Genomic DNA, 21,561 nt, shown 5'->3' with positions numbered 1-21,561 from the left:
AATGGCAACCCACTCCAGTATTCTTGCCTGGAAAATCCCATGAACAGACGAACCTGGCAGGCTACAGTCCACAGGGTCGCAAAAGAGTTGAACACGAGTGAGAGACAAAACAACCACCACTCTAGAGTCTGAGTGTGTAATACTGAGTCAGGAAGTTGAACAAAAGGCAGAGGTATTTCATGTTTAGAACTGTGGACTTCATTCCTTAGACAGGTGTTTGTCAAAAGGCAACACATTACGTGTATCACAAGTCCTAGGAGATGCTTTGAGGGAAAAACGAAAACAAAATCAGAACAAAACTTTTTTTGTTTGTGCCTGTTTGATCAACAGTGCCTACTAAGAAAGGAACTGAGAGGTCCTACAGAAAAGATAACAACTTGAGTATGATTCACTCAACTCATCAAACACATATGATTTTTGGAACCCCCATCCTTAATTACAATGCAATTACAACAGTCTGAGCTACATGTTTTAGGGAACACACTTTGACAAATGATGCCACAGTCACTGAGAACTGACTGAAAGACCCTAAGCGGAGGGCTTTAAAAGGACCACTTATGTTGGACCACAACAGTGTAAAAATGAATGGGAAGGAAGCAACACTGCAGGTAAGGAGGCCAGGCAAAAGGCTTTGCTCTTTAAAATCAGAGAGCAAGAGGGAATATTTTCTAAGATCCGTTCAGTGTCACCATCCTTAAAAACACAAATAAAATCATTAACAGATTGATTTCATAATCATTAGAAGCAATTGCTACAAATACATAATAAACATTTTGATCTTTGAAGTGCAGTTAGTCTTTTTAAAAGGCTCCCATATTTTGAGCCATTCTAATGAAGCAAGCAGAGATTGTAAACCCATTACTGAAACACAGTACTTTCAAGCATTTATTACATTTGGAGATGTATCCTTAAAAATCACACAGTATACTTAAAATATTAATGCTGAATTACCTTTCATACAGATTATTATCACTGTTCTTTCATTTTAGCTTTCCCAGACTATTATTCATCATTACATCCTGCTGGCAAATGTCATATTCACTCTCAGACATAATTTTTATGATGCTTCAATCAATTGTTCAGGACTTAAGTCATAGTTATGGGTTTCCCTGGTGGCTCAGATGGTAAAGTATCTGTTTGCAATGCAGAAGACATGGGTTCCATCCCCGGGTTGAGAAGATCCCTTGGAGAAGGGAAAGGCAACCCACTCCAGTATTCTTATCTGGAGAAGTCCGTGGATGGTGGAGCCTGGAGGGCTACAGTCCATGGGGTCACCAAGAGTCAGACATGATGGAGCGACTAACACCAAGTCATAGTTATAACTCCCAGTAACATATATTCATTATTGCCAGAAAATTAATATTTTTGAACATCAGATTTTTAAAGGATTTCAGGTAATAATTTAAATATCTTCAAAATTAATATTACCTGCAGGAACTTGTCTCAAACTAACTAAAACATAACAACTATATCATCACCTCTTCCCTGAGTCCCACAAGGGAGTCTGGGTGAACACTGAATCCTTTGCCATTTTAAGAGGCTTTCCAGAGTCAATAATCAGGCTGAAAACCTAAGAGGAGTGGCTCTACTGTGTCACTCTGTTACATTATAAGGCTGTATTATTGGCAAGCAAAGCGACTAGGAGCTAGTAAGGCCAGGTTTATTGGCTGTAAAAGTATACATCCCCAAGGAAGGCTTAGCTGCACTCAAGTCCTTAATGGATCACCTGTTGGCTACACTTCCAATTTAGTCTCATTGTGCAAACTCTAAGAGAGTGTTCAAACTACTGAAGCTGAGAGCAACAAATCAGGTAACCACAGCCTTCCCTCCTTGAAATTAAAAACAGCCTACCAGACAAACATATTGCTAAATACTTTAGAGTAGGCAGGCATCTTTTGCTAATCGTGAATTAACATCTGTATCAGTCTCTATGTAAACTAATCAATATATGTCCTTTCTTTCCTTCTTCCTTCCTTCCTTCCTGTCTCTTTCCTTCTTTCTCTCTCTCTTTCTTCTCCTCTTCCCTCCTTCCTTCCTTTCTTTCACCCCTCTCCCTCCCTCTCTTTTCTTTTTTTTTTTTTTCTTTTTTCCATAGAGCTCTCACAATTCTACCTGAAAGTGACCAGGTTGAGATAACTGACACCACAATACTTTCTCTTGCAAAAATGCTAACCTGGAGTTTCAATGACCCCTTGTTTGTTCTCCCTTCCTTGGATCTGAGGGGATACCCCTCCAACCCCTATTCAGCCCTGGACTCGGCTTCATCATCACTTCCCCAGGGAAACTGTACTTAAACACTGGGCTCTTGCCATTCCTGGCCCATGCCTCCAGAGCGCCCCGTCCTCCTATTCTGTAGCATGCTTACTCTGGTCACTCGAAGAGTCAATTAAATAGCTATTTTTAACGATTCATGGAAATGTCTGTCTTCACGGGGCCTGGTGTACAAAGGTACTTGGTGAAACTGTATTTGCTAATTGACAAACTGCTTGCTTGCTACTTTCTCTTTTCACTCTCTCCCATTTCTCACACTGAATATATATGAATTCTAGAAGCAGAGATTCTAGAAAAGTTTTGGAAATGCAAGAAGTTTTAAAAAATGAAAAATCATAATTTTGCATTAGTCTTTTCATTGGTCAATTCTAACTCCAATAGCTGAGTTTTCACTGATATCAAGACATGGTTCATGAGGCCTTATATGACTTAAAGCCATTTATGTGAACAGGTGGCAATGCTCAGAAAATGGTCAGAAAAACTACCACATTATTGCAATTAGCCTCTAATTAAAATAAATAAGTTAATTTAATTAAAAAAAATCCCAGAACTTTACCCAAAAGGATAGGACGCACCTTTCACACAAGCAGGCATTGGTTCTATACATTAAAGATTTTCCAGAATGATGGATTTTATTTTCCCCTTCAGTTTAAGTCACCTGAAATTGTATGTGTTTCAACACTAACAATTAGAGGTATTCTAACAATTTTATATAACAAGACTTTGTGAAATTTGTTTTCCTCTTTGGTGGCTCAGAGGTTAAAGCATCTGCCTGGAAAGCTGGAGACCCGGCTTCAATCCCTGGGTAGGGAAGATTCCCTGGAGAAGGAAATGGCAACCCATTCCAGTACTCTTGCCTGGAGAATCCCATGGAGGGAGGAGCCTGGTAGGCTACGGTCCATGGGGTCACAAAGAGTCAGACAGGACTGAGTGACTTCACACTTCACTTCACACACTTCTATATTAATATTTCAATAACCCTTAAAGAGATAAGAAAGTTTTAGTGCAGCTACACAAGCAGCTTTTATTTAAGCTAATCTCAGGGTATATGGAGAAGTTAATGGCACCCCAGTCCAGTACTCTTGCCTGGAAAATCCCATGGACGGAGGAGCCTGGAAGGCTGCAGTCCATGGGGTTGCTGAGGGTCAGACACGACTGAGCGACTTCACTTTCACATTTCACTTTCATGCACTGGAGAAGGCAATGGCAATCCATTCCAGTGATCTCGCCTGGAGGATCCCAGGGACGGGAGAGCCTGGTGGGCTGCTGTCTGTGGGGTCGCACGGAGTCGGACACGACTGAAGCAACTTAGCAGCAGCAGCAGCAGGGTATATAGTCAAATAGACATGGAATTTTGACCAAAAAAATGATTTATGCTGGACTTCCCTGGTGGTTCAGTGGTTAAGAATTGGTTCAATCCCTGATCAGGGAAGATCCCGCGCACTTAGGAGCAAATAAACCTGTTCACCGCAACTACTGAAGCTCATGCACCTGGAGTCTATGCTTCAGGACAGAGAAGCCACACACCACAGGTAGAGTCGCTGCAACTAGAGAAAGCCTGTGTGCAGTAACAAAGGTCCAGCATAGCCAAAAATAAAATGAATAAATAAAAGATTTTAAAATGCCTGTTTAAAAAATGACTTGTGCTTGCTGTATCTATAAGAAAGAAGCCAAGAGGTGAAGAGGGACTGAGTACACGCAAATTATTTGCATTTTTTTTCCCAAGTATAGCACTATTTCAAAGAAGTTATTGTGAATACATCCTTCCCTATTTCTAATGTCTTTGAAAGGAAGTTATATTATTATAGGTTATTAAAAGAAATGACTATGAATAATTTAAGTCAGATTTCACAGTTTAATTTACAGAGTTAACAGTTAGCAGAGAGCATAAACCCACAATGTACTGGCACTTTCTGGTGGGTCAGAATCATTTTCTTCTAAAACTGGTTTACAAGATGTCTATTGTTGGTAGTGAATATTTAACATCATGCTGATCTAACTCTGATGTATTGATTTTAGTGGGAGAAAATTACTAAGCTTTTTATTTATAAATGAAAAAAAACCACAGTAAAAGAATGGAAGATATTGACTTTTTCATGAATTAAAATCTATTTCAGAAATCATCATTATCACTACAATAGCTATCACTTTTTCAGTGTTTCCTCTTTGAGGCACTTTGCTAGATGGTTTATTTACAGTCCACCCTTGAAGGACGTTGCCCCATGATAACATAGGGAAGTAAGCATTTTTATCTCCACCGATAAAATGAATGCTCACAGGGAATTTTGACTTTCCCAACTAGATTTTCAATGGAATGCTGAGAGATTCCAATGCTCAGGTTTTCCAGTTGGAATTCACTGAATCTAAAAAAAAAATCATTAACCACAGCTATAGTTACAAATATCTCACTGATTCTGCATTCAGTCCTAAGAGAACATGACAGACTTAAAATCAAATTTAAAGGCTCAGAAAATTTAAAATATTAGATACAAAAATATTTGTGTGTTAGGAAAATGTGGAGGCAAGAATCTCTAGGTTAATAAAGAGATTTGCAACTTAAAAGTATCACTGAGGATCCATTTATATGGATTTTCTTCTTTTACAAATAAGAAAAAAGTTTTCTCCAGCACTTGATCCTCTCCTCCAAATCCAGATGCGGTCAACCAGGGAAGCCGCGTGGAAAGCTACACTGACAACACTGCCAGCTCACTCAACATACATCATATGTGTGGTGCTTGCCTTTTTTCTTTTTCTTTAAAGCATTTAATCTTTATACTTAGAGAGCAAGCCACTCGTCTACTTACTAGGCAGGTCCTGACTTGGGGGCATAACACTGAGCACTTAGTAGGTTTCCAATACATACTGAAAAAATTTGCACCAGTGCTTTGAAGACAAAGTGTTAGTCGCTCAGTCATCCCCAACTCTTTGCCACCCCATCGACTGTAGCCCACCAGGCTCCTCTGTCCATGGAATTTTTCAGGCAAGAATATTAGAATGGGTAGCCATTCCCTTCTCCAGAGGATCTCCTCACCCAGGGATCAAACCTGGGTCTCTTCACTGAGGGAAGATTCTTTACCATCTGAGCCACCAGGGAAGCACTGATGCTTTAGCAATTAAAAATGGCAGAGACTAGCTTTCCTAATTGCTTCATCTTCCTACTCTTATAATACTTACATTTTTCTCAGTAACAGCTTACTTAATGCAAGTCAGTTTTTAAATTAACACACAATGGAATATTGCTAACTGCTAAGTCACTTCAGTCGTGTCTGACTCTGTTACTTAGCCATAAAAAGAATGAAATAGTGCCATTTCCAGCAAGCCGTATACATGAATGTATTTTGAGCTGTATACACGAATGGACATAGAGATTATCACATACCAAGTGAAACAAATCAGAGAAACACAAATATATGATATTGCTCAAATGCGTAATCTAAAAAATAATAGAAATGAATCTGTATACAAAATAGAAAAAGACTCACAGACACAGAAAACACAGTTATGACTACCAAGGAGAAAGTTAGGGATAAATTAGGAGTATGAGATTAACAGATACAAATACTATACATAAAATAGATAAGTGACAAGGATTTCCTGTATAGCACAGGGAAATATATTCAATATCTTGTAATAACTTATAATAGAAAACAATCTGAAAAATACATATGTCACTGAAACACTTAAGCTGTAGATCTGAAACTAACACATGTAAATCAGCTATACCTCAATTAAAAGAAAAAGAAATGCAGAAAGCCCTTCACTAAATAAACACACGCTCTTACATACACACATAAACGGTTCTTCAAATTGTCCCAGAAACGTCTGTGTACACGAGCATATCTTTGTACATTAATTTATGAACATATATGTATACATACATATTCCTAAAAATGCAAGTGTAATTATATAATACATACTCTTTGCAAATTGATTGGTACATTTATCAAAATATCTTGAGCCTCACGTCAAATCAGCACAACTCCTCTCAATGGCTGCATATCACAGTATGGATGTACCATAATTTATTTACTGTTCTTACCATTGATCAATTATATGTTCTTAGGTTTTTGTTATTACAAAAAATTATGTAATAAAGATTTTTGCTGTATATGTTTGCATATTGATCCAAGTTTATACCTAGGACAAATTCCAAAGGTAAATTCCTGAGTTGAGTATGCATGTGAACATATATGTGTGTTTGTGTGTGTGTGTGTGTTCCACCTTGACTGGCTGTCTGAAAATCATGACCTTATCTTCACTCCACAGAGTAACACATGAACTTTCAAATTCAGAATATCTGTCACCACCAAATCCAAGGGAAAAGAAAAACTGTAAGTGAACTGGCTGAGTGCAGTGTGTAGTAGATAAAGATGGTGCCAATAATAGGAACATTTGTATTTTGATGACATCGCAAACACGATGGCTGTTTTACTTATTTGCCTTTATCCCATGGTAGTGTCTTTCTATCTCTACTATATTTGTCAAATCAATTTCTCATAAGAAGAAAAATACTCTGACTTCCAACAAAACTCAGTAGTCTAATGACAGCAAATACCTGCTGGCTAGCTATTTTACACATGGTAGAATATATACGTCAATGCTGCTCTCTCGATTCATCTCATCCTTTCTCCTTCTCCTGCTGTATCTACAAGTTCTTTCTCTGTATCTGCGTCTCTATTCCCGCCCTGCAGTGTAAAGCTGCTATATGACACAGGGAACCCAGCTCAGCGCTCTGACAACCTAGAGGGGTGTGAAGGAGGCTAAAGAGGATGGATATATATAAATACACATACACAGACACACAAAAGACTTATTCATGTTGTTGTATGACAGAAACAAACACAAGATTGTAAAGCAATTATACTCCAATTCTTAACAAAAAATAAATACCTGCATATTTTATGTTAAAAACACTTCTAAATGAAAAAATAGAAAAATGATGCTGAACCCCAGGCACTCTTCATAGGCCTGTAGCTAGGTTAAGGGGGATTTTTAAAGCATGACCTTGTACAAATAAAAATATAGGTTACATACCTGAATAATCACACAGGTGATTCTTACAAATTCTGTACTTTGAGAATGGCTCTCCACATTATTTTATTATTTCAAATATATTTTATTTAGAATATGTTAAATAAGATATCTCCTCAAATACTTCTCATTTTTGAGTGTGTAGCCAAGTAATTTTTATTCGCTAAATGATGTACAAGCATTTCAAGCAATTCAAGAGGAGCCACATAAGAAATACTATATTCCAAAAGAACAACTAATGCTCAGAGAGAGCCTTTTTAACCAAACCTTTTTAACTTCTCTCTTACACAAAACAACAACAACAACAAAAAATAAATAAATAAATAAAGTAAAGAGTTAAAAAAAATGAAAGGGAAAATAAAAACACACAAACTTTCACAACATGGCAATTTAGTCTGCAAATGCAATATAACTCTACACATATAATACCAGTGTGACTCTGTTCTTTAAGCTAAAAACGTATAAAGGCAGGCTCAAGTGAAAACAAACCGTCCCTAGAAAGTGACAAAGAAGGAGCTGAAATCTTGCCTTTAGGGCTCCAGTGCATTTTTATCCACACCTCCAGTATAATCTTTGCTATTAATGAACCGTTACACCTAAGAGAAAAATGAAGTCACTTGTCCAATTCCACACAAATTCTTCATAGCAGGGCAGACACTAGACCATGTTTCCTAACCCCAAGGCTATTGGTTGCATTTTCACCACTTGAAAAGTAGAGGGCACAGTAAAATTTTACAATAACCAGAGAAACTGCTGTCATTTCATTGGAATTCTCAAACTTAAGAATGATTTGAGTCAACTTTTAAAGACCAGCGTTATTTAGAGGGGGCTTCCCCAGTGGCTCAGTGGGTAAAGAACCTGCCTGCCAATGTAGGAGAGCCAGGTTCGATCCCTGGGTTGGGAAGAACCCTGGGAGAAGGGAATGGCTACCCACTCCAGTATTCTTGCTTAGAGAATTCCATGGACAAAGGAGCTTGATGGGCTGCAGTCCATGGGGTAGCAAACAGTCAGACAAGACTGAGCGACTAAACAACCACAAGAGACAAGGCTATCTTAGAGCCAGATTTATATAATCAGACAGAAAAGAGGTCAGTAACAAGGCTAAAACACAAAAATTAAGTCCATCTGTTTAACAAGCCTTTATTAACATATTTTAGTGTCTGTTGATTTATTTTGTAAAAAATTTGCTGTGAAGAAAATTGCTTCGTATATGGCCATTCAGCTGGCAAAGAGTTTGGAAATTCTTCTGCCTGAGGTACTATGCTAGGAACTTACACAAGATTGCAATTCAAAGCAAAGATCCTACTGCAAAGGAATGATGAGATCTTGTGAGCCAAACCACTCTATGTCATAACCTGTACTGCTTTATGAAACTCACCAGGAAAAACATTATTGTAAGTCTCAGGAGCCTTTTCATGTACTTGCTTTCTATTCTGTATTCTATTCTGTATTGTCTGTATTGTCAGTCCCTGAATTCTTCAAAGACAGAGGTTCTTTTTGTAACCAGTCCCTGGGGTAGAGTATTTTCTTAGTAAACTTTTGTCAAAGACCTAGATGAATGAGTTCCTACTTAATGTTTTTCCAGTACAATGATTCTTAGCTGGGCAATATATTATACATTAAAATCACCTGGTTAACATTAAAAATAGTGAAACTTCCACCTGATCACAAGAATTCTGATGAACTATATTTGATTAATCAAGGCACATGCCTAAGACTGTTTCTTGTTTTTTTGCTTTGTTTATTTTTAATATCCATGTGGTTCTATTTCTTGATTATCCTGTGTCACTTTAGGAGCTATTCCTCCAAGGATATCAAATTCAAGATATTATAAGACACAGCAAATAAGCAACTACTGCTGGGGGACATAGCCCTGGTGGTAAATATACTCAAAGTGACATTTCAATTTAAAACATAACTTCCATGTAAGATGTGGAAATATTTTAATATCTTTCTATCTTCCAGCCTTCCTCCTTCCCCACCCCAAGGTACTATCAGCTTTCAATAAGAACTCATTAGCCCGGGTGACTACAAGGTATAAAGACAAATGCCATGGGTCATTCCAGATACTTAAGTATTTATGAATGACTGAGGATTCTAAATGGAATATGAAAAAGGAATATATATTAAATTCAAAAGAACTAAGCAGAAGCCTGGGGCCTAAGAGCAGACACAGAGTTGGATAGATGACTTTAGTCTCACATACGTGATGTCAGACCAATGAGAATATACAGGGATGGCTTTCTGAACAGCTTTGGGGATTGGCAGTAACCTAAATGGTTTTGTTAGGGCAAAGCAAATGTCATGATTACAACTAACCATAGCCACTCTGCATCTGTGTCATTCACACTGAAAAATGCCCAGCCCAGACCTGAAAGGACGCTGGGGTTGCCTGAAACATACAGGGTCCCTCACTGCCTTCTTTCATGCAAGACCATCCTAAAGCTATTAAAAAGAACACGATAATGCTATCTGCTGCAACATGAAAGGACCTGGAGTGAAGGACTGAGGGAAGTAAAGCAGACAGAGAAAAGGTGCAAGTGAGCTTATTTGCAAAACAGAAACAGAGTCATATCTGTAGAAAACAAACTTACGGCTACCAGGGGATAAGAGGAGAAAAGATAAATTAGGAGACTGAGACTGATGTACATAGTACTATACAGAAAATTGATAATTAATAAGGACCTACTGTATAGCACAGGGAAGTCTAATGAATACTATGTAATGACCTATGTGGGAAATAATCCAAAAAGAATGTGTGTATATATATACATATGTATATCTACTTTACTTTGCTGTACAAAACTAACACAGCATTGTAAGTCAACTCTACGCCAATAATTAAAAAAAAAAACACACTGAAAAAAATAAAGCAGTTCATTATCAGACATACTCCTTCAAGGTCAGTCTATGACCAAAGTCCACCTGACAGTCATTTTTTTCTAAGAGAATTAATCCATCATAATAACTTTCGACCCTTGTCCCAAAATCCTTGACCAGCATATTCGTATGACACTCACAAATTTCACTTACTACAAACTCAGCACAATTTCTCCTACAGATAGCATTAAACCTGAGCCCATTTCTCAGTGGTTGAAAAAAAAATGATCTTTCTTTCACCCGGCCTTCCCTAGAGTCTTGTAGCAAGACCAAGGTCCCGGTCTCAATGACCCTACTTCCCTTGGATAAGTTATGCAACCTTCATGTGTCCCATTTTCCTCAGATTCAAATGAAGCTGATAAAAGGAAAAGTTAACTAATACACCACATTTCAGTTACAAAACTTTTGTCATGTGCTTTAGCTCATATTATCTGCACCCACCTTTTTTTCATGTAGGCATTTTTGTTTGTCCACATTATGGATGAGTTTACCAATTTTCAGAGATGTCCAGTAAATTTTTGAGTTAGTGTGCCATAGAATCAAGATCAAATCACAGACTCTTCATTGTAGATAAGGTGCTCTATTTCTGTAAGTGAAATCCAACCCTTGCTCATATAGGAGAAAGGAAGCTGCTTTCCATTTTCACTCATCTCAGGTGGGTCAAGAGTTGTGTCATAGAACTTAATACACTCCTGCCAGTGCTTCATTTTAAAGAAAAAAATAATAATAAACAGAAGTAGCACCTGTCAAGTTCCCTCTAAAGGGAGGAATGTAAGTGAAGGTGATCTCCTGGTAGACTGTCTTTAATGAGTTCAAAGAGTTTTGCAAAGTAGTCAGAATTATATTCTTCTTTAGCATCTCTCATGCCAAGTCCAGACTTAGAGACAGCTTTAAAGAGGAGCAGAAGAATTTCCCAGAGGTGAATCCTAAGATGTAAATTGTATGCAATGACTACAAAATGTGAACAGATTGAACAAACAGATTGACTCTCAAGGACAAAGTTTGAATTGATATATCCTTCCAGATTCATAGGACTATGGTTTTATAAAGCTAAGTTAATTAATCCTTAATTTTCTACAAGTATGTTTGTGTCATGTCTTACTCATTTAGAGAGGATAAAATGAAATTTAACACTTTAGTCACTGCCATAGAACTAAAAATACTATAAACATGTTAATCCTTGATTTACTTGCCTTTGCCAAGGACTTAAATTTCTAAATACCTACCTCAACAGACCCTTAAAACATACATATGGAAGCAAGTCAGGGATTGAAAAATAACTCTGACAGCATGGTGAATTGGCTTATAAGTAATTTAAAGGCTCAATTTTACTCTCTAAATTGTCTTGGAAATGAGAATTTTTAACTCAGTGCTTTTGAAAATGTTTGATTTCATATTTTCTCTCCAGCCTAGGAAACTTTATTGAGCATAATAAAAATAGGTATACTACTTTATATTCAAGAGAGAGAATTTTCTTTTTCAGATTTTTGTCCTTTGAATTATAGAAGTAATGCCACGATCCCTAGAGTCAAAGACACCTGTTTAAAGTTTCTAATATACAGTGAATGGATATCCCGTTCCTATTCCAATACAACGTGGCACCCCCAATATTAATCTTTACCGCTAATTACACAGACACACACATACAGACACACACACACACACACACACACACACACACACACACCCTTTATTGCTTCCAAACTGACCTGAAGTGAAAAAGGAAAAGATGTTCATTCTAAGATACTTCCCAAGACAGTAACACAAGATGCAGACAATGAAACAAGTAATAAAGTCAACCATCTACAGGCATTCTGGCTTTGTTACTTCACAGACCAAAGACATAGCCAAATTACTTAATATCTCTGTCCCTCAAGTAACTCATTGATAAATTAAGGTTAGATTTGTGTGAGAATTAGAAAAGATTCTATGGTACACATTGCCAGTAGAGCTTGGGTGTATGCTCAGTCGTGTCTGACTGTTTGCAACCCAATGGACTGTAGCTTCTCAGGCTTCTTTGTTTATGGAATTTTCTAAGCCAGAATACTGGAGCAGGTTGCCTTTCCGACTCCAGGGAATCTTCCTGACTCAGGGATCAAACCCATATCTCTGTGTCTCCTGTAGTGGCAGGCAGTTTCTTTACCACTGGGCCACCTGGGAAGCCCATGCCAGTGGAGTTTAGAGTCTTATAATTATTCAGTAAAGACTGGATGTACCTAGTTATTATTACTGACTAACACTGCCACATTTTACAAAGTACTCTAGCACTTGAGATAATTATAGGCTAATACTGTGGTTGCTAAGTGACTCAATTCAGAATATAGATAATCAGGCTAATCAGGAGAATGAAATCCCCTAGTTTACTGCGAGTTAAGGAACTAAGTCCCCAGGACTCAGGATTTCCAATGTTAAAACTGTTAGAATTCCTAGACAAATCAGGAGTTGGATCCTATGTAAAATAGGAAAAGGGTAGCAGGGTAGAAGAAAACACAGGAGATAAAAATCATTTAGATGCTGTTGTCTTTTGACTATTGTTAATGTGGTCATGAACTAGAAATTACATTACTATCTGCTTTCTCTCTAGTTCACAAGAGCAATCATTCTTATTAAGCTAGTTCAGTTCAGTTCAGTTGCTTAGTCGTGTCCGACTCCTTGTGACCCCATGAACCGCAGCACGCCAGGCCTCCCTGTCCATCACCAACTCCTGGAGTCCACCCAAACCCATGTCCATCGAGTCGATGATGCCATCCAACCATCTCATCCTCTGTTGTCCCCTTCTCCTCCTACCCTCAATCTTTCCCAGCATCAGGGTCTTTTACAATGAGTCAACTCTTCATATCAGGTGGCCAAAATATTGGAGTTTCAGCTTCAACATCAGCGCTTCCAACCAACACACAGGACTGATCTCCTTTAGGATGGACTGGTTGGATCTCCTTGCAGTCCAAGGGAATCTCAAGAATCTTCTCCAACACCACAGTTCAAAAGCATCAATTCTTTGGCACTCAGCTTTCTTTATAGTCCAACTCACATCCATACATGATCACTGGAAAAATCATAGCCTTGACTAGACAGACCTTTGTTGCCAATGTAATGTCTCTGCTTTTTAATAGGCTGTCTAGGTTGGTCATAACTTTCCTTCCAAGGAATAAGTGTCTTTTAATTTCATGGCTGCAATCACCATCTGCAGTGATTTTGGAGCCCAGAAAAATTAAGTCAGCCACTGTTTCCACTGTTTCCCCATCTATCTGCCATGAAGTGATGGGACCAGATGCCATGATCTTCGTTTTCTGAATGTTGAGCTTTGAGCCAACTTCTTCACTCTCCTCTTTCACTTTCATCATGAGGACTTTTAGTTCCTCTTCACTTTCTGCCATAAGGGTGGTGTCATCTGCATATCTGAGGTTATTGATATTTCTCCCGGCAACCTTGATTCCAGTTTGTGTTTCCTCCAGCCCAGCATTTCTCATGATGTACTCTGCATATAAGTTAAATAAGCAGGGTGACAATATACAGCCTTGACGTACTCCTTTCCTGTTTGGAACCAGTCTGTTGTTCCGTGTCCAGTTCTAACTGTTGCTTCCTGACGTCCATACAGTTTTCTTAAGAGACTTTGCCTTAAAAGACTGCTGCCATCAATACTTAGGTTCGATGCAGGATACAGAATGCTCTGGGATGGTGCACTGGGATGACCCAGGGATGATACAGAGAGGAAGGTGGGAGGGGGTTCCGGATTGGGAACATGTGTACACCCGTGGTGGATTCATGTACATGTATGGCAAAACCAATACAATATTGTAAAGTAAAAAATAATGATAATAATAAAAAACTGGTTCAGCTTCAGGTTTTTATTTGTTTTGTGCTTAATACCCTAGAATGTAAACATATAAATACTACAGCATACTTTTTCTTAAGTAAGTAGGGAATCTCAGGAGCAAAATGGAAACTTTAACCAAGAAACAAATGAGAATTCTAAAAATGAAAAAAGTAGTAAGGGGCATTATTTTCTCATTAGAATACCCACATATCTACAATAAAGGTACCCCTTAATTTGGTAATCATTTATTTTGACTATAAAATCAATAATCGCTGAATGCATCTTTCAAACTTATTTACGACTTCCTTGTCTTGATTTACTCGCTGACCTTTATATCAAGTAAGTTCCTTCTTTACATACTGCCTTCAAAATTATTTCATAATTAGCTGAAATAATTTTAACCAATTCACTTGCTAATTTTCAGAAGGTTCCAAACCATTTTATAGGGCTCTACCATTTTATTTAATTCCATGTTCTTCATGGCCCCTTAGCCAGTTTTCTTAACAAAAAACCAATAAGGTCTGGGATACCTTAGAATTTTGTTTCTTACTGCCCATCTGCTTAAAATAAATTATGAATATGATATCACTATTAGCAGTAATTTTATTTTTTAAAGAAATATGATGCATTTGTATTAAAATAAATTCCATAGATTGAAGTTCACAGTTATATTTATAACCTTTGTAAAGTAAAATTTTTAAATTAAATATTCTGTAACATAAATGCAATTCTCACACTAGAAAGCAAACTTTTAACATTTGGATGGTATTCTTTGCCATAAAAAGAGAACTAAACTCATTTAAGAAAGCAAGTTCCCTCTACGCTGTTACACAATGGCAAGGCTTTACAGGTTTCACATAGCATTTTCAGGTTCCACTTTTGCCAGGTGTTCACAAAAATACTGACTTCACTAGCTGCTGGTGTGTCATTCCCCCTCCATATTTTGTTGATTTGTTAGTATACACATAGATTTTCATAGTAGGTTTCCTATTCTTTCCCCTGTGCATAATTTCCTTGATGTAGAAGTTCCACAACCATGGCTGTAAAAAATGTTTAAAGAGAGAACATTTTGGTATGTTTGAAACTGGGATCCATCATTCATTGACATTCCACCAAGAGGCTATATTTAAACCTTTACACGACTTGCCTTATCAGAGGAGCAGTTTGGCATTTGGTATTTGGAGACAGCTATAAAGCTACACCATCTGTACCACTCTGTTTCAAGAGGGACATCAATTTTTATCCTTGTTATATCCTGCAGGAATATTCTGCTAAAACTCAGCACATGCATGACTCAGTTATAATTCAGTCGTCTAACTGTGGCCAAGGGTATACGTGGCAGACAGAAGCACTTGTGTTCATATCCTTGGTTAAAAAAAAAAAAAAGGCAACAGTTGCCTGATATTCAATCACAGAGGCATGAGCTTTCTAAGTCACACTGGCTGATAAAATATCTGGTTTCAGTGGTGTCTCAAAATTTACTTTGGCAGTTTGCCTCTAAATAAATATTACAGACAAAATCTGACAATAAAAGCATTTCTGTTCATTGATAAGTTTTATCTGGGAAAGCAAAATGTAGAGTTATGGATTACACTTGTCATGTATAGAAAGTAGAGGTCCAAATATAGAATTAAAGATTGACTTCTTTTTCTTTCAAAATAAAATTTTTAAAATTTCTTTAAAAAATAATTGCTTAATGGAATCTTTAAAAAATGGCAAAAATAAATTTATTTACAAAACAGACTCACAGACATAGAAAACAAACTTAATTACCAAAGGGGAAGCAGGGAGGGATAAATTAGGACTTGAAGATTAAAATACACATACTTGTGTGTGTGTACGCTAAGTCGCTTCGGTCATGTTTGACTCTTTTCAACCCTATGGACTATAGCCGGCCAGGATCCCCTGTCCATGAGATTCTCCAGGCAAGAATATTAGAGTAGGTTGTGATTCCCTTCTCCAAGGGATCTTCCTGACCCAGGGATCGGACTCACATTTCTTGTATCTCTTGCATTGGCAGGTGGGTTCTTTACTACTAGCACCATCCAAGAAGCCCAAATACACATATTACTATATACAGCACAGAGAACTATACTTAATATCTTATAATAAAGTATAATGGAAGATAATGTAAAAGAGAATATATATATATATATATATATATATATATAGGATATATATAGGTATACATAGGAATCATTTTGCTGTACAACTAAAACTAACACATTATAAGTGAAGTGTAAGTCACTCAGTCATGTCCAACTCTTTGTGACCCCATGGACTATACAGTCCATGGAATTCTCCAGGCCAGAATACTGGAGTGGGTAGCTTTTCCCTTCTCAAGATAATCTCCCCAACCCAGGGATCAAACCCAGGTCTCCTACATTGCAGGCAGATTCTTTACCCGCTGAGCCACTAAGGAAGCCCAACACATTATAAATCAACAATATTCAATAAAAATCAAAGCATTTTATAAATAAAAACAATTATTAAAGTACAAAACAAGAACTTGCTGGACCACAGAATTAGAAATTAAAAGTAGGAAAGAAAATAATGAATCTAAGGAAATAAACACATGAAAAGGAGGGACGTCTACAAATAAATGAAAAAGAATGATGATACCAGCTGACCTTTACTTTCTTTGAACATATAAAGATAATAAATGAGCTGAAGCAGCATGTGAAATTCAAATTTTTATTAGTAAGGCACTCTTTCCTAGTTGTGATAGTTTTTAAACACTGGAATGGGTGACAGGGTAAAACAGATTTTCATTATCTAGATGGGTAGAAACGTGATGTTGCATGAAGAGAAAAACCATCTCTCAGTGGCCTATCCAAATTTAACATGCCTTAGCTTTGAGAATTACTTTGAGATTAAATTATAAGTAACTGAAACTATTTTTATTACTTGACAACTTCTGAGTTTCTAATGGTTCCTAGAGGAGTTCGGATAGCTTAAGGCTGAAAAGAATTTAACTCATGGTTTTGGGGCTAAAATCTACTTAATATTACTTGACAGTGAGTTTTAACTTTTTAAATCTCCTCCAGTCTTTTTCCACAGCAAAAAGTATATGTATTAGTCATATATGATATCTATCCACTATAACATAATGGGGGCTTCCTGGATGGCACAATGATAAAGAATTTGTCTCCAGTGTAGGAGATGCAGGAGATGAGAGTTCACTCTCTGGGTCCAGAAGATACCTTGGAGGAGGAATGGCAACCCCACTCCAGTATTCTTGCCTGGGAACCTCCATGGAAAGAGGAGCTTGGTGAATTACTGTCCATGGGATCACAAGGAGTCGGACATAACTGAAAAACTAAACGTATGCATATATAACATATATGTTGTATATATAAGACAGTATATATCATAGAATTGAGAACATTAAATTTAAAATCCACATAAAATAATGGGCAAAATACCTGTGTTATTATTCTGGAGAAGGAAATGGAAACCCAATCTTACTCTCACCTGAGGAATCCCAGGGACAGATGAGCCTGGTGGGCTACAGTCAACAGAGTCAGAAAGAGTTAGACGTGACTGAGTGACTAACACTTTCACTGTGTTATTAAGAAAATAATAGAATGACATGAAGAGCTGCCAGAAACCCGGATTCATTTATATACTTGTTAGTTTTAAGAGTTCACTTATCTTTCTGGTGTTACTCTCTCTCTTTTTTTTTTAAATTATTCCTAATCATGACATATATGTATTCTTATTTAGAGAGGAATACAACTCTGCATATAATTTCTTTTCATTTACAGGACTTCTTCTGAAAGTCTAATATATTCTAGGATGTCACAGACACAGAACAGATTCACATATGACATTGATAACTCTAAGCATACTTTCAGAGAAGCCAGTGATGCTCACAGCAGAGGAATTGAGGCTAGCAAACCACTGACCTCATTCATCATATTCCAACAACTGCCTAAACAAAGTGTCTTGTTTTTTTCTCTAAAAGTCATTGCTTCATGTGCAAATGTGCCAGGTGAATGGACACAATTTCTAGATATTAATGTGTCTACTTGAATCAGTATTCTAGCATTTCCCTCTAAGATCCTGAATATTATGAGTTGCATATAAACAAATACAAATGTTACACTTTAAAAAGTAGCCCATGCTAACCTAAATTTAAATACCTTAATGACTCAAAGTAAAATTATTCCCTTTGGCAGATGCATTTTTATATGGAAGTTAAATAAGCATTCTCCTGCTACTCAAAATATGATATGCAACATCTTAGCAAATATCTCTTGAAACAAACAAAGATAACCATATTGTTGAACATTTATTGCCAATATACTGGACTCAAGACATAAGATGTCATTTGGAAAAAGAGGGCTTAAGTCCATACAGATAAAAAGGGAAACAACCAATCCTAGAAGTTTAAACCCAGTTTTCCCTATAGAAATTGCTGAAGACAATAAAGGGTCCATCTTGTCTCTATGAAGTTCTCTCAGGGACAGACAGGGAAGGAGATGCAAACTCAAAAGCCAAGGATCATCTTTCCACTCTAGAAAATCAAATTCCCCACAAGTGTGTTAATAAGCATCACTTGAACATTAAGATACCCCAATATATTGGTTGAGTTTGGGGGCAGGCTCTTGTTCTGTTATTTGAGTTCAGTAATTATTGTAAAGTTATGATGCATCATGGCAAGGGGCACAGGGCAGATGATGGGGAAAGAGACAAGACAAGTCTGCTGGGAGACTAGCATGGGATCACTGTTGAGCTCTATGTGTTAACAAGACATTGTACACACTGCTATAATTAAGATATATAACTATCAAGGACCTAATTTTAGAACAGGGAACTCTACTCAATACTCTGTAATAACCTAAATGGAAAAAAATGATTTTTAAAAGAATAGATAAATGTATATGTATAACTGAATAACTTTGCATGCACTTGAAACTAACACAGCCACAACATTGTTAATCAACTATATTTCAATATTTATAAACAAAATGAAACATAGCACTGTAAGAGAAATCAATCAAACTTTACACCTAAAGCAACTAGAAAAATAAGAAATGAAGAGCCCTAGGGTTAGTAGAAGGAAAGAAATCTTAAAAATGAGGGCAGAAATAAGTGCAAAAGAAACAGAAGACACCATAGTAAAAAATCAACAAAGCTAAAAGCTGGTGTTTTTGCAAAGATAAATAAAATTGACAAACCATTAGCCAGACTCATCAGGAAACAAAGGGAGAAGAATCAAATAAACAAAAATAGAAATGAAAATGGAGAAATCACAACAGACAACACAGAAATACAAAGGATCGTAAGAGACTACTATCAGCAACTATATGCCAATAAAATGGACAACTTGGAAGAAATGGACAAATTCTTACAAAAGTACAATTATCCAAAACTCAATCAGGAAGAAAGAGAAAATCTTAACAGACCCAACACAAGCATGAAAATTGAAACTGTAATCAGAAATCTTCCAGCAAACAAAAGACCAGGACCAGACGGCTTCACACTTGAATTCTACCAAAAATTTAGAGAAGAGCTAATATGTATCCTACTCAAACTCTTCCAGAAAATTGCAGAGGAAGGTAAACTTCCAAACTCACTCTATGAGGCCACCATCACCTTAATACCAAAACCAGGCAAATATGCCACAAAAGAAGAAAACTACAGGCCAATATCACTGATGAATATAGATGCAAAAATCCTTAACAAAATTCTAGCAAACAGAATCCAACAACATATTAAAAAGATCATACATCATGACCAAGTGGGCTTTATCCCAGGGATGCAAGGATTCTTCAATATCAGCAAATCAATCAACATAATACACCACATTAACAAATTGAAAGATAAAAACCATATTATTATCTCAATAGATGCAAAGAAAGCCTTAGACAAAATTCAACATCCATTTATGATAAAACCCTCCAGAAAGCAGGAATAGAAGGAACATACCTCAACATAATAACAGCTATATATGACAAATAAAAGCTTTATAGGACCCACAGCAAACATTATCCTCAATGGTGAAAAACTGAAAGCATTTCCCTTAGAGTCAGGAAAAAGACAAGGGTGCCCACTCTCACCACTACTATTCAACATAGTTTTGGAAGTTTTGGCCACAGCAATCAGAGCAGAAAAAGAAACGAAAGGAATCCAGATTGGAAAAGAGGAAGTAAAACGCTCACTGTTTATAGATGACATATCCTCTACATAGAAAACCCTAAAGACTCCACCAGAAAATTACTAGAGCTAATCAATGAATATAGTAAAGTTGCAGGATATAAAATTAACACACAGAAATCCTTTGCATTCCTATACACTAACAATGAGAAAACAGAAAGAGAAATTAAGGAAACAATTCCATTCACCATTGCAACAAAAAGAATTAAATACTTAGGAATATATCTACCTAAAGAAACAAAAGACCTATTATAGAAAACTATAAAAAAACTGATGAAAGAAATCAAAGAGGACACTAATAGATGGAGAAATATACCATGTTCATGGATTGGAAGAATCAATATAGTGAAAATGAGTATATTACCCAAAGCAATCTATAGGTTCAATGCAATCCCTATCAAGCTACCAATGGTATTTTTCAGAGAATTAGAACAAATAATTTCACAATTTGTATGGAGATACAAAAAACCTCGAGTAGCCAAAGCAATCTTGAGAAAGAAGAATGGAGCTGGAGGAATCAACCTGCCCGACTTCAGGCTCTACTACAAAGCCACAGTCATCAAGACAGTATGGTACTGGCACAAAGACAGAAATATAGATCAATGGAACAAAATAGAAAGCCCAGAGACAAATCCATGCACCTATGGACTTGTTATCTTCAACAAAAGAGGCAAGAATATACAATAAAGAAAAGACAATCTCTTTAACAAGTGGTGCTGGGAAAACTGGTGAACCACTTGTAAAAGAATGAAACTAGAACACTTTCTAACACCATACACAAAAGTAAACTCAAAATGGATTAAAGATCTAAATGTAAGACCAGAAACTATAAAACCCATAGAGGAAAACATAGGCCAAACACTCTCCAACATAAATCACAGCTGGATCCTCTATGACCCACCTACCAGAGTATTGGAAATAAAAGCAAAACTAAACAAATGGGACCTAATTAAACTTAAAAGCTTTTGCACAACAAAGGAAACTATAAGCAAGGTGAAAAGACAGCCTTTGGAATGGGAGAAAATAATAGCAAAAGAAGCAATGAACAAAGAATTAATCTCAAAAATATACAAGAAACTCCTGCAGCTCAATTCCAGAAAAATAAATGACCCAATCAAAAAATGGGCCAAAGAACTAAACAGACATTTCTCCAAAGAAGACATACAGATGGCTAACAAACACATGAAAAGATGCTCAACATCACTCATTATCAGAGACATGCAAATCAAAACCACAATGAGGTACCATTTCATGCCAGTCAGAATGGCTGTGATACAAAAGTCTACAAGCAAGAAATGCTGGAGAGAGTGTGGATAAAAGGGAACCCTCTTACACTGTTGGTAGGAATGCAGACTAGTACAGCCACTATGGAGAACAGTGTGGAGATTCCTTAAAAAACTGCA

General features: G+C 36.8%; 1 protein-coding gene across 1 annotated transcript in view; it reads right to left on the bottom strand.

Moving 5' to 3' along the window:
* Positions 1–21,561, bottom strand: part of GPC6 (glypican 6) — a 1,214,516-nt gene that overhangs the window by 770,468 nt on the left and 422,487 nt on the right. The gene's annotated exons all lie outside the window — the stretch shown is intronic.

Source organism: Budorcas taxicolor, chromosome 12 (genome assembly GCF_023091745.1).
Source record: "Budorcas taxicolor isolate Tak-1 chromosome 12, Takin1.1, whole genome shotgun sequence".
In the NCBI taxonomy this organism is placed as follows: Eukaryota; Metazoa; Chordata; class Mammalia; order Artiodactyla; family Bovidae; genus Budorcas; species Budorcas taxicolor.
This window is presented reverse-complemented; position numbering and strand designations above follow the sequence as displayed.